The following is a 15,190-nucleotide window of genomic DNA, read 5'->3' as shown; positions in this document are numbered from 1 at the left end:
GAAAAGTTTGAAATACTCGTAGAACAAAGTTTTTTTCAGTTTGGTTTCGTGTATCACGTTGTTTAATGAACAAAATCTTTTGCCTTTCAAGGCAAACTTTGCAGGCCACAGAAATCGTTGATGAATCACTTGACAATAAATTGGGGAATATGCTTTAAAAATTTGAAAGGTGTAACAACTAGTTATTTTTCTTATTTATCCTTCATTGAAAAACATAAGTTTATGGCTTCCCTCGAAGTCAGTTCCACATTTTATGGCTTTCTTTTGTAGAATGAAGGCGCCACGTACCTGATATTAAATCGGCAAAGTTTTATTACCCGAAATTAAAAGCTCGATTATGCGCGATGACGTGGGACAGATTTGTGGGATTGGGTCGCTTGGTTTGAATACTTTTTAGAGGCCAGCATTTACATGCGAATGTGGCAATCAAACTGTGCAGTGAGTGCTACGTGGCCGGAATAAATCAGGCGACTTATGAAGTAGGATGGAGTTGGAGATTCACGGCAAATACATACATAAAATGTGCGCCTTCGTCAACTGCAGTACAGTGAAGATTCGAAAATCGAAATGGAGTGGAGGGGTGGTCAAGAAACGTGAGGTGCGGTTGTTTACTGAAGCCGTAAATGGGGGGCCGGGCAATTTCCGTGCGGCGAGTTGTGAAATCAGCGTCAAATCGGAAGCACAGGAAGTGGAGAGGTGAGCAGTCGGCGCAAAAGTCAATGTGACTGCCTATGCCATCACTTCCGGCAAATATTGATTGCAGGGGGTGGTGCCTAGAATGGCTAAAAGCCATTTCTGCCTGGGTAAATTCAATGTAATTGATAAGCGAACTCTGCCGGCAGATAGGCGGCAATGAGCATAGTGTCCTGGCACACAGATACCCCATATATGTATGAGCAAACATACTGGCACACAGACACACTAGCAAAAGACACTCAATTAAGAAAACAATGGCGGCTCGGTTTGTGCGGCAATTGAGTTTTTCCTTTTTGCCATCTGCGTTGGCCGTCTTTGTTTAGCTTTCGGCTTTTCCTCTTACCCCGTTCCCAATTTGCCAGTAAGACGCTTAGTCTTGCCACAAGCCCATCGCAAAATGCTCTCTCAGTATTCTCGTATTTGACTAGTACTGCGATATCTTTGCCTTTTAGCCAACTTGAGTTTCTTGGGTTTTTGGCCCCATTCTACTCCTTTATTCCTATCGCACGCTCATTAGCCGCTGTCTTCGAGCCAATTTTACTGTCACTTTTTGCCTCCAGTGCTGGCTGTAGTTCCTTTGTTCGGATTCCTCGCTTGACTTAACACACTTTGGGCTAATTTCCAGTTTTATTTGATCATCATTATAATTATTGTGTGCTTGTTTTTGACAGTATTACGGTCATAATTTTTTTTTTTTTTTTTTTTTTGAGACCAATATTTGATGTTTTTATTATTTGATCAACGCACTGTTACCCATGCGGCAACTTAATTTGATCTGCTTAAATTATTTTATTTTACAATGTGTCTTGGTTACTTAAGACTAACAGATTTTTAATCCTAAAAATGTTAGGGAGAATTATAATAGTTGATATAACATAGTAATTATTATTTATTTGATTATTCTAATGAATTTTAAAACTAAGACTTTCTAGGTCAAAACCAGGTTAGGGAGGTCATGAGGGTGGTGTCGCTTGAGTCTTCTTTTGACTCTAGTCCGAGGGTCAGCATTGACCACAGCTGCAGTTCCTAGCTTCCTTGCTAGGCTGTTGGGGTGTACACGGTCATAATGGAAAGCCAGATTCGTTCGTGCGCTCATAAGTAGGCAATGAATTTTGATTGTAACTTTTATCTCGTGCTGAATATGTTCATATATTCTTACTTATTATCGTTTTACCGTTTAAATGACTTATGCAAATAAATTCACCAATTGACAAGTTTTTCATGAAAACAATACTGTTGTCTATATATTCCCCCTTAAATGAATTCATGTCAAGCAATCAACACTTCTTTAATTAAAACCCATAGAAAGGAACTATCAGATTATCTCACTTAAAGTGTTAAGTTTTTAAGGTCTTTTCCCTACTGAGACCCATTAACACAGCAGCTCCACACACACACACGACGAACAGAAAGTTATCCAACGCCAGTAACAATAATTCATTTATTTCAGCCACACCAAATATACGTACATGAATATTCTGGCATTCCCAGTTGTGCTGGCCAACTATCTCTCTCGTTCTTTGCATTCAGTTTTTGAGGCATTGTAAGCGATTTAAAATCCAGTAGCACAAAATATGCCAACTGGCAGCTGGCACATGGGAGCGCTGTTGGGCCAAAAAGCGACCTCCATGGCCAAAAAGTGCTCTCGCATATAAATGATTTTGATAACGCGCACTGACATTTTGTGACTTCATTATTCTAAAATTCAAATTATTCCGACCGAACAATGGGGTTTTTGAGCAAATACAAACGGAAAAACACGAAAACTGGGTCAGACTGTGGCTGACAATAAGTTTTATTAGCTCCCCAGACGACTGAAAAAAAAAAAAACACAGGCAATGCGAACACATCTATGTGTATCTCGTTGTAGCCACAGGCGTGTTACGCATACGCCACGTATGCAAATCGTAAAATTTCCACTATCTTGCCGCCTCTTTTTGGCCTGTCAAATAAACAAGAATGCTGTGCCGCTGACGAGGCGAAGCTGTTTTTGATAAAGGTTTTACCCCCAAAAAACCCCCCGAAAGACTGGATTAAATAATGCGCTTGGCACACGTCAAAGGCACTTTCGCAGTTCATCGAGCACACTGACTGCGATTCAGACTCGAAAGGCCTGCGCATAATTTATGACTCGAAATTTATAACATTTCTTTTCAAGACAGACAATTGCCAAGACACTAATAAAATTTATTTCCTGTATATAACTTATGAAAGGCAATATGGCGCGAAAAACTTAATGAAAAATGGTTGCTCAGCAGTGCGACTGGAAACGTGTTTTGGGCTTCATTTCCCTTGACCCTCCGCCCAAAATTTGCCGCTTTTCTTTTGGCCAAACAGCTGTGACCAACTAATAAGCCGGGGGCGTGGCTAAACGTGCTGGCAAAAAAGTTTTTACATAATTTTCCTCCACTCATTTCTTGTGCGCCCTTTTCTCTCTGTCTGTGTGTGTGTGTGTGTGTGTGTGTGTGACACACAACAACATCCACTGAAATTTTTATATTTTATGATGCTGATGCTCAGCTTACGGGGCAAAGCCAAAGCGGAAATCCTTAGTTTCCTTATGACAACGACATCCTCTGGCGCACAAACCAAAAAAAAAAAAAAATAATAAAAAAGATTGTCAGCGAAAAAAAGACAAAAAAAAAATAAGCGTGGAGAAAAAAGTTTCTCTGGCAGCGAAAAATTTTTTATTAGATTGCGTTGCAGTCACTTAAAGCGCCGGATCGCAGTCTCGACTCAACTCAACTTGCCCTTGGCAAATTGCCGGCTTCCGACGGGAGCGCTTCCACTTTTGGCCGGAAACGCTGGCATATTGGCCATCGATACCATGCTCTTGGATTATTAATTGACATGGCTCTCATTGGTTGTCCGAGTGCATTTCGCCAGCCCTTCTTCATCATCAGATGGCAGCCATTTATATTAATCAACTCAAAAGTCTGATTGAAAATTTTTTAACACCATCAATCAAGCTGTGGCGGCTGCATGGAAAACTTGCCAACTGTTTGGCAAAACCAAACAATGTGCGAATTCCTACTCCCACGGGAAGTGAAAATCAAAGTATTTGGCAAACTCAGTTTTCGACAAAAGTTATCAACAAACACACAACATCAGCTAAACGAGCAGCACTGCCTTGAATTGAACTATGCAAAAATCCGTTTAGACAATTTAAAGTTTAAAATACTCTCTCTAAAAGGTTTGCAAATACAAATATTTATCTTCATAGGAAGATAATAATAACATTTATTGTAGATACTTTTAAATTGTTTTTTATATATACTAAACATTTTCTATCAAAATGGTAGCCTGATCGCTTACCAGTTAATTTGTCAAAGATATGTGAGTTTGTAAACTTGGCGAATAACTTGTCCGACATCTTGAAAGGGCAACCACGAAAATATGAAATTCCTTTTGGTAAATTTTATCAAAAACCAAAGCCCCACCAGCGGTAACTTTGTCCTGTGTTTTCTGGTCTCTGGTCTCTAAACAATTTTCGTGTATTTTACCCAAGTGTATCATGCAATTTGGTTTGACTTCAGAACTGTGACAAGTTGCAAAATTTTCACAGCATCGATATAAATTCCATCTTGATCAACGACCGACGATGTAAGTGGGCCATGTGGGTCATAAACGAAGCCATCGCCTTCGACATTGGAAGTCATTCGTATCCTGCTATCCTGGCGACCAGATGCTGGTCCTTTTGGATGCGAATTGGTCGTAATAAAACGCATAAAAAGGATACCGGCAAATGGGGAAATTGTGTTGCAGTTTTTATGTGCCCATCACCCTGCCGCATTGCAATTTGGGCCATTGTCTTGCCATCTGGGGCTAAAGGGGTATGCGTTATGCGGTTCATTAGGCGTAATGGTGGTGGTGGTGGTGGTGGTGGTGCAAGTTGGCTTTTTATGGCGACTCGAGGCGTAAGTGTCATTAATATTAATCATACTAAAGCCGTTTAAGTTATTCAAAAAGTCATTCCGGCACAACTGCTAACTTTGATTGCTGCTCGTTTTGCAGGGTTCTTAGCTGGATTGTAGTTATCTTAATGCCATTTGCTTGGGTCAAATCACCTGGGACGAAAAGTTGAGTTGGGTCAGGTCATTTTTATGCTCGGCATTAAATTAAATAAAGTGCAAGTCATTAAATATGCAAGTTTTTTGGTAATTTGGTAGATTTTGCACTCTACTTAAATGCCTTTTTTTAAAGCTATGGCAGCTATTCCGCAGCGGGTAAATCGTAATATTTTAATGTTTAGCATGGTATATAGCGGCAGTGAAAGGTGCACCTTTTAACCCCTTCCTTAACCCCCTAAAGCCATCTAACTGTAGGCGACAGTGCATGACAAGAGCGCCAAATGCGTAACAACTTGCATTGCATTCGTAAATGTCGAAAATTTTCAAAAGGCAAACCGTTTTACTGACGCTTGGCTGCATTTTTCTGGCACACATGTTCAGAACCATTTCAAATAAAATGGAGAAGGCGTGCTCTGGAATTTGCTATGTAAATGAACGGGTTCCAAAAAAAAAACCCACAAATATTTAAGTTAATTCCTTATTGAATTAGAGCGGCCAAAATGTATACATTAGATACACTTGAAGTAATATTCTGACTAGTTTTGAATATTTTCGTAGTTGCTAGCTAACTTGAAGGCATTTCCCAGCATTCTGGATTTCGAGAAGTAGCGTTTCTGTGGAAACATATTTAAGCCTGTAGAATGGTATCTCTGCTGAATAATCGGTTGCCAAGGTGTTGTCTGTTTGCCTATAATTCCCCTGATGCCATTGCCACACGGAGATCCTTTGGAGCTTTCGTAGAATTTGATAGGGGGCATCTTTCGAGGGACGACTAAAACGACATACTTTGCACACATGCTTGTGAATGACATTTTGGCATATTTTCGCCTTTTATATGCCCAGCCATGTTCCGTCGGTCCATCCTGGTCTTTGCTTTAAGGAAACAGCTGCCAACTGGATTTTTTTTTTTCTATTTCGTAGCAAAATTTGAGGGATGTGCGAGAAGGGATGTGGATGCGATGGGATTCTTGTGGTTGTTGGCCGGCTTGTGAATTGTGCGCCAGAATTCCAACTATGTGTTTGACTAGGCTAACAGACCATTCTGGGTCCGGGTTTCATATGGCAGGATCTCATGGCCTGGTTATCCTGGCACAACCTTCTGGTGCTATCTGGTGCTATCTGTGTATCTGGGCGTCCAGTTGTTTGCTGATATGCATACCATATACTCACACTTGCAGGTAACAATCAAAGTCATGTTGACGTTCAATTTAGCCGCTGTTGATTTGTGTCGTTGGAATTTTCGCTTTCAATTCTCCTTTTTTGTGGCCCTCTCTTGGATTTCCTCCCTACGATTTTTCTTTTTTTTCGGACCTGACCTCGTTCTTGGCCCCGTCCAGTTACGCAACTACTACTAAAGGTTTTTTTTTTTGGCGTTCGTTGTTTTCCGGGTGTTTTTCCACTTGCGCCGTTTTATCCGGGGCAACAAAAATCGGTACAAAAAATTGTTTACCCGTGATTTATGGCGCGGAATTTGTGCTTACGTGGCAATGCAGCAGCGGCAGCAGTGAGTCCTCTTCACCTGGTTCCAAAGCACTTTAGCCCGTCGTCATGTCAGATCTGCTAATGCTTTGAAAAATTCGCACACTTCCGGTCGGGGAGATATTATTTGTTTGGGCTAAGGATTTCATCTTGCCTCCCATTTCCGCAGTTTCATCCATCAACTGTTTCGTATGCCATTTAAACAAAATTACTTCACATAAGTTCTAACCGCAAAAACTAATTTCATTACTACATTTTGTGGAAACGAAATGACATTATTTAATTATTTACGTGCCATTCATGTGAATGGTTTAGTTTAATTATGTGCATTATATACATTTGTACATTTATTTTAATAGTATTTTCCTCCCATTTAAACCAACTAATGTTGCTGCTGCATTGGAAATCATTTGATTGCCACACTTGATGTGGATTACTTTTCCTATGCCAGTTAACTGCGAAAGGAATACATTTGAAGGAGTTTATTTATGCAGGCAATGGGATTTATGGACCTCAACCAAGCTGGCGATTATCATATTTCATTGTTTGGCCAAATAGCAGGGCACGAATGTTTATGAGCCAGGCCAACTGGTATCATTTATCAGCTGCAAACGAAAGCCACTTAATGGTCCACCAACTGACACGCCCCCTTTACGCCAAATCGCTCCGCCGCCCACCGCACTGAGTTTCTCACTCCTTCAGTTCGCCATGGGCTCAAAAGTCAAACCGCAGCAAAGAGCCAAGAGATTTAGGCATATAAAACAGAGCATTATTTGCAGGCGGTAGGTAGCTGGTATGCCGGGATTTTAAGTGGAAGTGAATAAGGCGCAAAAATAGTTGGAGGGCTCTTCATAAATCCACGCAAAGCACATTAAAATATTTCAAAGATTTGCGCCAAAGCGAAAAAAAAATGGAAAGTACTAAGGCTGCATTTGAACAAAATGCTGAGCATGGGAAAAATGTAAAAGAAATACACAAGATAATAGAAATGCAATGCTCCGGAAAAAAAAGAAAGAAAAACAGCAAACGCCAGCAGGGAAAGCGATGAGGAAAAGCACACACACACACACAGAAAAAAATGTGGAGGAGAACTGCTGAAAACTGAAAAAAAAGAAGCCAAGCAACTAAATTTCGTACAGATACTAGAGGCGAAAATAGTACAAATAACTTGGTTGCGAGTGCACGTGAGTTATGCACACAATGGCCCAGCTCAACTGGCGTACAACTTCAATTGAGTCAATTATTTAATTCATTTCATGTCTATAAAACATAAGCCCCAAATTCAACAGATTTGTTTTGAATTAGGACTAAATATTAAGCACTTGCTGACTTTCCAAATCATTTTGCACGCTTACCGCTTTGTTTGTTTGATAAACAATTACCATTAAATTGCCCTGCACTAGCACAAACTATGAATTTTGAATTGTTTGCTATATAAGCCTATATATTCCAACAAAATTTTGATTCGAAATGATTTACGCTGGCGCACAAACGCTTAGTAGTATTCGCATTATTCGAATGCAAAGTGCGGCAAACAATGACATTGTGCGGCACTCTTTGTATGTGGCAATAGCAACACGAATAATTGACAGCATTTCTGTGCTGTAGTGTCAACTCATTAAGCCGAAAAGCATGTGGCATGCACCATCAAGTCGTTCCATTTGGCGATTTACCACTGTAGGCATATGCGAAATGCGAAAATTCGCGACATGCATTTGGACTTTGAAATCGCTTAAGTGTCAACTTGCCTGGCAGAATATCGAGCGTGATATCATTTGTCTTTTAATATCTTTCGTCTTTCACATAAGTATAAAATCCTAAATACGGCAATTTCCCATCAGAATTTCGCATAAGTTTATGTTGAATGCCACAGAATATGCGGTGTAAATTGGACATATTACAATAAATTGGCATATTCAGGTGCCCGAATAACAATGGCAACATTTTATAGCCCTGAAATGGTGAGATACTGAATGTTCATACTGATGAGTGGAAACCACACAGGCTGGTTTCAGATGAAAATGCAAATGTGGTCTCGTTGACATCAACTTAGCCACGAATGTACGTACCTAGTATAAGCCAACTAATTGTGGTGAAACAAAGAGGCGGTTTAAGCCCATTGTGAAATATATCTTCGTTAATGATGGCCCATTTTTGGGGGGGGGCGATGAAAGCGAAAGCCTTAAGGCGCATAATTAATGATCAAACGCATTTCATTTCTTATGCGGATTCATATTTCTGGTTAATGAAAAAATTGTGCGCAAGGTTAATTAATTTTAACGAGCTTCAGCGAAGAGCGGCAAGGACTTTTGCTTCACAGCTGACAAACGACAGGCAATAACAGCAACAATATGAAGTAATAAAAATGCGGCAAACAAATGCTTGTATATATAGTAATTACCAAGTGGTTTTCCATGTTTTCCCAACGACCTTGTGCCCAGACCGGTTAATGGAGGGTCGACGGAAAATGGCGTGAGAATAGCGGCGGGAAAACCATACAAAATGGTCGCCAGCTGGAGTTGAAAATTTGATGTCGTAAATCACACACGTAAATTGTGACACTCGTTAATTTTAACGCTCGAATGTCGCACTCATCTCTTCTTTTTGTTTGCTGTTTGGTGTTTTTTTTCCAGTTTTCCACCCGCTGCAAAAAGCGAATGACATTTATCACAGAGATTCGCTTTAAATATGCTTTTCACCTAATCTATAGCGATTTAAACTTTTTTAATTGAGCCAATTAAAATGGAAATGACATGCGGAAAAGTAAACCAAAGCGATTGTTATGTGTAAATAATGTCAAAAAAAAAAATAAAAAAAAAATTAATCTACATATTGATAAACGCATTTGAATAATTTATGTAGTATTTTTGTAAAACTTTTTAGCGTATATAAGTAATTTAAATGTTTAAATCCTTTTTTATTGTTATGCAATTTCCTCCTCGAATTTTCTTAAACAAACTCACTTTGTTTCCATTCAGCTTTGTGGCACAAAAAACAAAGAAACAAACTAAATTAATTATCAACAAAAGATTGTTGCGAAAGTGCAACTTTAACCCCGTTTTTAGAGGGATATACTAGTTGAAAACTTTTCACGTCTAATGAAAAATTTGGGTTTCGCAACGGCAGCAACTATAAATAACAAAATACCTGCGAGAGATCCGCGAAAATTTCATTAGAACATTTTCTTAAAATGGAATTGTCGTAAAAGTTTTTGGGTCACATAGCTTCCACTGTGTCTGTGTGTATGTGTGCTTATTGTATTTGTATTTGTGTATATATGTGTATGTGTGCGCCAGCATTTTGTTCCACTTGAGAAGTTGAGAAGGTGTAATAGATGTAATAGATTTGCTTTCCGAGCTCAGAACCTCTGCTCTGTTTGAATCTGTTTATTCGAATGATCAAAGTGTGCTGAAGTTGGGTTCAGCTAACCCGCACATACATTGCTTATATCTATGTATTCTTACTTACATTTATACATATACATATGCATGCAGAAGGCATTGACCACTTGAGCTGCAAAGTGCATGCTCAGCATTCCCACGCTCCGCGATCGGCTTATGTATAAGCGTTAGATCGTATTACTGGGGCGCTGGAGTGCTTACGTAGTTTTTGGTGGTCTTTTTGTATATTTGTATATTTATATTTATTATGACAAAGTGTCACAATGTATTGACGCTATGTTATACCCAATCATCTATTGTATTCTTAGGGTAGATTAGTCCAATATGCTACACCTCCCTTTTTAAAGAAATGACGTAATATATGTAGTCATTGAGTTCTCAATATTAATATTGTGTTTAGAAAGGAAAAAATTTTTTTTGAAATTGATTTTTCTTATTAATTATTAGCAATGTTTTGTCTCAAAGCATTTTTGTATAATGACAGAATAATACAAAAAATGTATGTTGAATTACGATGTTTTTGGATTTATGTTTAACTTTCTTAGAAGGAAAAATAATAATTAAATTTTTTTTTGTGTTTTTTTTTTTGTTTTGAGGTTGATCAGACCTTTTCTTAAGTGAAATGAAACGTTTCATTGATTATATATTTTTAGTCTATCCTTATGTACTTTTTGCTTCTTTTGTTTTGTATCTCTAATTACTATGTTATCTCTGTCTTCTATGGTTTCTACAGTATAAGGGCCTATATATACTGGATCTAACTTATGACCCGATTCGTTCCTTAGTATAACTTTATCTCCTATTTTTAATTGAAAATCTGAAGTTTTCTTATCATAAAATTGTTTTCTATAAGACTTAGCTTTTTCTAACAAAAGTCTAGCTCTTTTATATGCTATTTCTAATCTAAATTTTATTTCCTTTGAGTAATCTTCTATATTATACAGTGGTTCTATTCTATCTGTTTTATTAAAATTTGCGAACTGCCTTGGTAATCTTCCAAAGACTAGTTCATATGGACAGTAATTATGCATGACTGATGGTGTTGTGTTGAAACAATATGTAAAGTATTGTATCCAAACGTCCCAATCAGTTTTATCTGCAGAGATGTATGAACGAATGTATTCATTGAATGTTCTATGACTTCGTTCGATTGTCCCTAAAGTCTGGTGGTGATATGCAGTGGATGTAAGATTTTCAATTTTCATATATTTACACATATCTTGAATTACATTGTTTTTATACTCGGTACCCATGTCCGAAATGAACGTCTTCATTGGACCGTACTTTAGTATAAAATTTTCGAATATAGCTTTTGCGACAGTATTTGCGCTCTTATTCGCAACAGGTATGGTTACTAGATACTTCGTCAAATCACATATTAGTGTGACGATGTATTCGTTGCCATATTCTGATTTCGGTAGTGGACCAACTGTGTCCACTATCACTATATCAAAAGCATTTGTTGGGGTTTCTGTGTAAGTCAATGGGGTCTTTGTATGTGTCGTTGTTTTTGACATTTGGCATTTATGACATCTACGTATGTACTCTTTTATATGACGAGTCATATTTTTCCAATAATAGTGTCTTTTTATTTTCGCTAGCGTTCTTGTAATGCCTGTATGACCTCCTTGAATTGGATCGTCATGATATGTAGACAGTATCGATTGTATCTCTTTTTCAGTTTTTATAATGGTCACCGGCTGGAGTAGCGCTACTCTTAATGTTTTCAATTTTATATTGCCCATATTTTTGAAATTATCTATTGAAATGGTTTCAAAGATTTTTTCACTCGGTGCCAATTTGAGTTGGCTGATTTTTAGTATACCGGCTTGCATTTCAAGCCTTTGGAAGAACTGACCTAAATCAAAAATTCCATTGGTATATAAATCGTCAACATCAATTCTTGCAATAACTTTATTTCCTCGTTTTAGTAAACAAATAGATTCAGTTATTCGCAAGGTCACTACTTTTCGTACTTCATCATTTGTTATGACTTCGTGTACGTTGGGCTTAGATACATTTTGGATACTTTGCCTAGGCAATAGTTCCTTGTTTGTTACTGTACAGTTTTCTTGTCTACTTTGTTGCCTAGTAGTGACTTTCAGGACTTTATGTTGCATGTCTTTGAGTTCCTTTATATTTATACGTGAGAGTGCGTCTGCTACAAAATTATCTTTCCCCCTTAGGTATTCTACTGTGAAGTCGTATTCTTCTAGTTCTAGCCGCATGCGAGTTAATTTAGAACTGGGATTAGTCATAGAAAATAGGTACGTTAATGGTCTGTGGTCCGTTTTAATGGTGAAATGCTTGCCATAAATGTATGGTCTAAAATGGGTAATTGCCCAATGGATTGCCGCTAGTTCTTGTTCCGTTGTACTCTTATTGCTTTCTCCTTTTGTAAATGAACGTGATGCATAAGCTATTGGGAGCTGAATCCCGTTTCGGTTCTGAGTTAGAACCGCTCCGCAAGCTTGTTTACTAGCATCCGTTATAATGCAAAATTCTTTGCGAAAATCAGGATATTGTAATAGTGTGGGGTACATAAGATTTTCTTTTAGGTATTCGAATGCGTTCTGGCATTCGCTTGACCATTCAAAAGGGACATTCTTTTTACATAATCTAGTTATGTGCCGTGAATAGTCGGCGAAGTTCCTTATAAATCGACGATAATAGTTGCAGAATGCTACAAATCGTCTTGCACTGTCCGCATCATGAGGGACAGGATAATTTTTGATGACGTCATATTTCTTGTCATCTGGCAATACTCCTTTGTCTGTGCATTTGTGACCTAGGAATGTCACTTCGTGCATGAAAAATGAACATTTTTCTGGATGCAACTTTAGGTTATATTTCCTACATACATTAAAAACGTCAGTTAAGTTTTTAATCATGTGTTTTTCGGAACATCCTATCACCATTAAGTCATCCATGTAAAGGAATGCCTGAGAGGGTTCTAATCCCGAGAATGATATAGTCATCATCCTCTGAAATGAATTTGGTGCTATTTTAAGACCAAATGGTAATCGCGTGAAGCGATATGAGCCATTGCTCGTTGAAAAAGATGTTATATTCCTAGAGTTTTCCTCAAGTTCTATTTGATGGAAACCTGACATCAAGTCAAGGCATGAAAAGTATTTAGCTCGACCTAGTTGATCTAAAATGTCATCAATTCTAGGGAGTGGAAATTTGTCCGAAAGAAGTTTTTTGTTTATTTGACGATAGTCAATTACTAATCGCCATTTTTTCTCTTGTGAATTTGGTAATGATTTTTTTGGAACTAGCAAGAGTGGGCTGTTATACTCAGATACAGACGGTTCGACGATTTTGTCGCTTATTAATTTCCCTACTTGTTTTTGAATTTCCTCAATATGGCTATGCGGGCTTCTATAGTTTTTTATATAAATGGGTTCATCATCTTTAAGTCTTAATGTTTGTTTATAAAAATTATTTGTTGATATAGGTTCGGTTTCCAGTCCGAACACATCACTATACTGTGTGCATAATTCTGTTAATTGATTTTTAAATTGGTCTGGAAAATTTTTCTTTAGTTTTGAAAGTATTTGTTCGCTTCTATTTCCAGTGTCGGTATTATGAATGTCATAATCTTTTAGATTTTCATATTGTATTTTATTTACTTTGACCACTTGGTCGAAATTAGTTGTATTTAGAAGTCGAACGTATACATGTTTGGATGCTGCTATTGTATTTGCAACATAAATCCCATTGTGTATTTCTTGATTAGGAACAAATATGAAATCATTTACAACATTAATGTCTATTTTCCGAATAACTTGTGATCTGGCTGGCAGAAGAACTGTATTGTTGCCAGCGCTATATGTTATCGGGACATATATTGGATAATTTAAATTTTGGGGTCTAATTATAAACCAGTCTTCACTTGGTTTGAAATCTAGTTGACAATTGAATTTCTTTATAAAATCAATGCCTATTATTCCATCACATGGTATTGCAAAATTTGGGTTTACCAAATGAAATTCATGTGGGATAATATATTTTTTTGATTGGAGTTCTATTAAGGTTGTTCCTTGAGACTTTATCACACCTTGGCCTATGCCTTCGATGTTTATTATTTTTTCATTTTGAATTACGAAGTTATCAGAATTTACTTTCAAAAGTGAGATATCTGCACCAGTATCTATGAGAAATGTTAGTTTATTTTCAGTTGAATGATTATAGAAGGTTACGAATATATTAAGACTATAATTGATGGAATGAACTTTTACATTTATTGGTTGTTTCCTAAAGGGTTCTGTTAGTTTTCCGACGTATTTTGCGCGATTCTCACACTGCTATTATTATTATTACCATGGTTGTAGTTTCCGCGGCCTCTCCCTTGGTTTTGGCCTCGCCTACCTCCACGGTTATTATAGTTATTATTATTGTTGTTATTGCTGCCTCGGTTGTAATTGTTGTGGTAGTTATTTCTTCCACGATTATAACCCCGGGCGCCTCTATTATAATTATTTGCACCTCGTCGATAATAGAGTACAGTGTTACTTTGACCTGTTATCTCTGTGCAACTGTTTACAAATTTGGAGATGGCATCATTCATGTTTGTGAATGTGCCTGCTTGCATGATAAGTTTTACCTTATCAATGGAGCAATTCTGTGTCATTGCTTTTACAGCTGTTGTAGTGCTGTATTTATTTGCTAAGGACTGGCTGAGACCTTCACTGATATAGGCACCTTCAAGGGCCTTTGTCAGTTTCTCCACCTCTTGGGTGTATTGGTTAGCCGTTTTATTTCTCTGTTGTAGATTCAGAAGCTTGGCAGATATCACTTCTACCGATTCTCCTTTTACTGCACTTGACAGTTGGGTAATGATTGCAGCAATCGTCTGCTCATTACTTATAAGGTTTCTTACATGGCCTTTAAGTTTAGTTTTTATTAGGCTTACTGCTGTCGTTTCATGTGTGCTCTTTAAGCTATCTAGTAGACCTAGAGCATCCAAAAAACTTTGTAGATTTTCTGGTTTACCATCAAACTCTGGTATCAGAGATGTGGCTAGCCTGATAAATTCTATCAATGTCTGTGCCATCTCAGAAATTTTTATTGGTTCAGATTTAAATTCAATTCGGTCGCTTCCTTCTAGCGTTTCAATGTCACTATCGGACTCAGCGCCGCTTGATTGAACAGATTCGTCTAGTTCTTTGAACTGGTCTGTGTTGAATTCAACCAATTGACTTAGACTTTCTGGTACATCTATCAGAATATGCCTTCTTTTTCTGATGTTATTTAATCTTGTGTTTAGGGATTTTATAACCCTCAAACATTTGTTATTATGTTCAGATGTGAGCCTATTTGCATATTTATTTACTAATGTAACTATATTATTATATTCTCCTACTAATATCTCTATATGATTTTTCAAAGTTTCGGATTTTATTACTGCGTCTCTATTGATACATTTATAAGACTTATCGAACCTGAAGCGAAATTCGTCTATTCGTATCGCTATTTCGCTCCATTCCATTCTTGTCGTAAAAAAAAAGTTTTTATTAAGCTTTCTTCTAATCCATATTA

At 37.5% G+C, this 15,190-nt stretch overlaps 1 protein-coding gene across 2 annotated transcripts in view, besides 2 other annotated features; it reads left to right on the top strand.

The window, feature by feature from the left end:
- Positions 1-15,190, top strand: part of CG8861 (uncharacterized protein) — a 34,870-nt gene that overhangs the window by 7,127 nt on the left and 12,553 nt on the right. The window lies entirely within an intron of this gene.
- Positions 1,392-1,754: a mobile genetic element.
- Positions 9,572-15,190: part of a mobile genetic element that runs on past the window's edge.

The sequence above is a fragment of the Drosophila melanogaster genome, chromosome 3R (genome assembly GCF_000001215.4).
Source record: "Drosophila melanogaster chromosome 3R".
Taxonomy (NCBI): domain Eukaryota; kingdom Metazoa; phylum Arthropoda; class Insecta; order Diptera; family Drosophilidae; genus Drosophila; species Drosophila melanogaster.
This window is presented reverse-complemented; position numbering and strand designations above follow the sequence as displayed.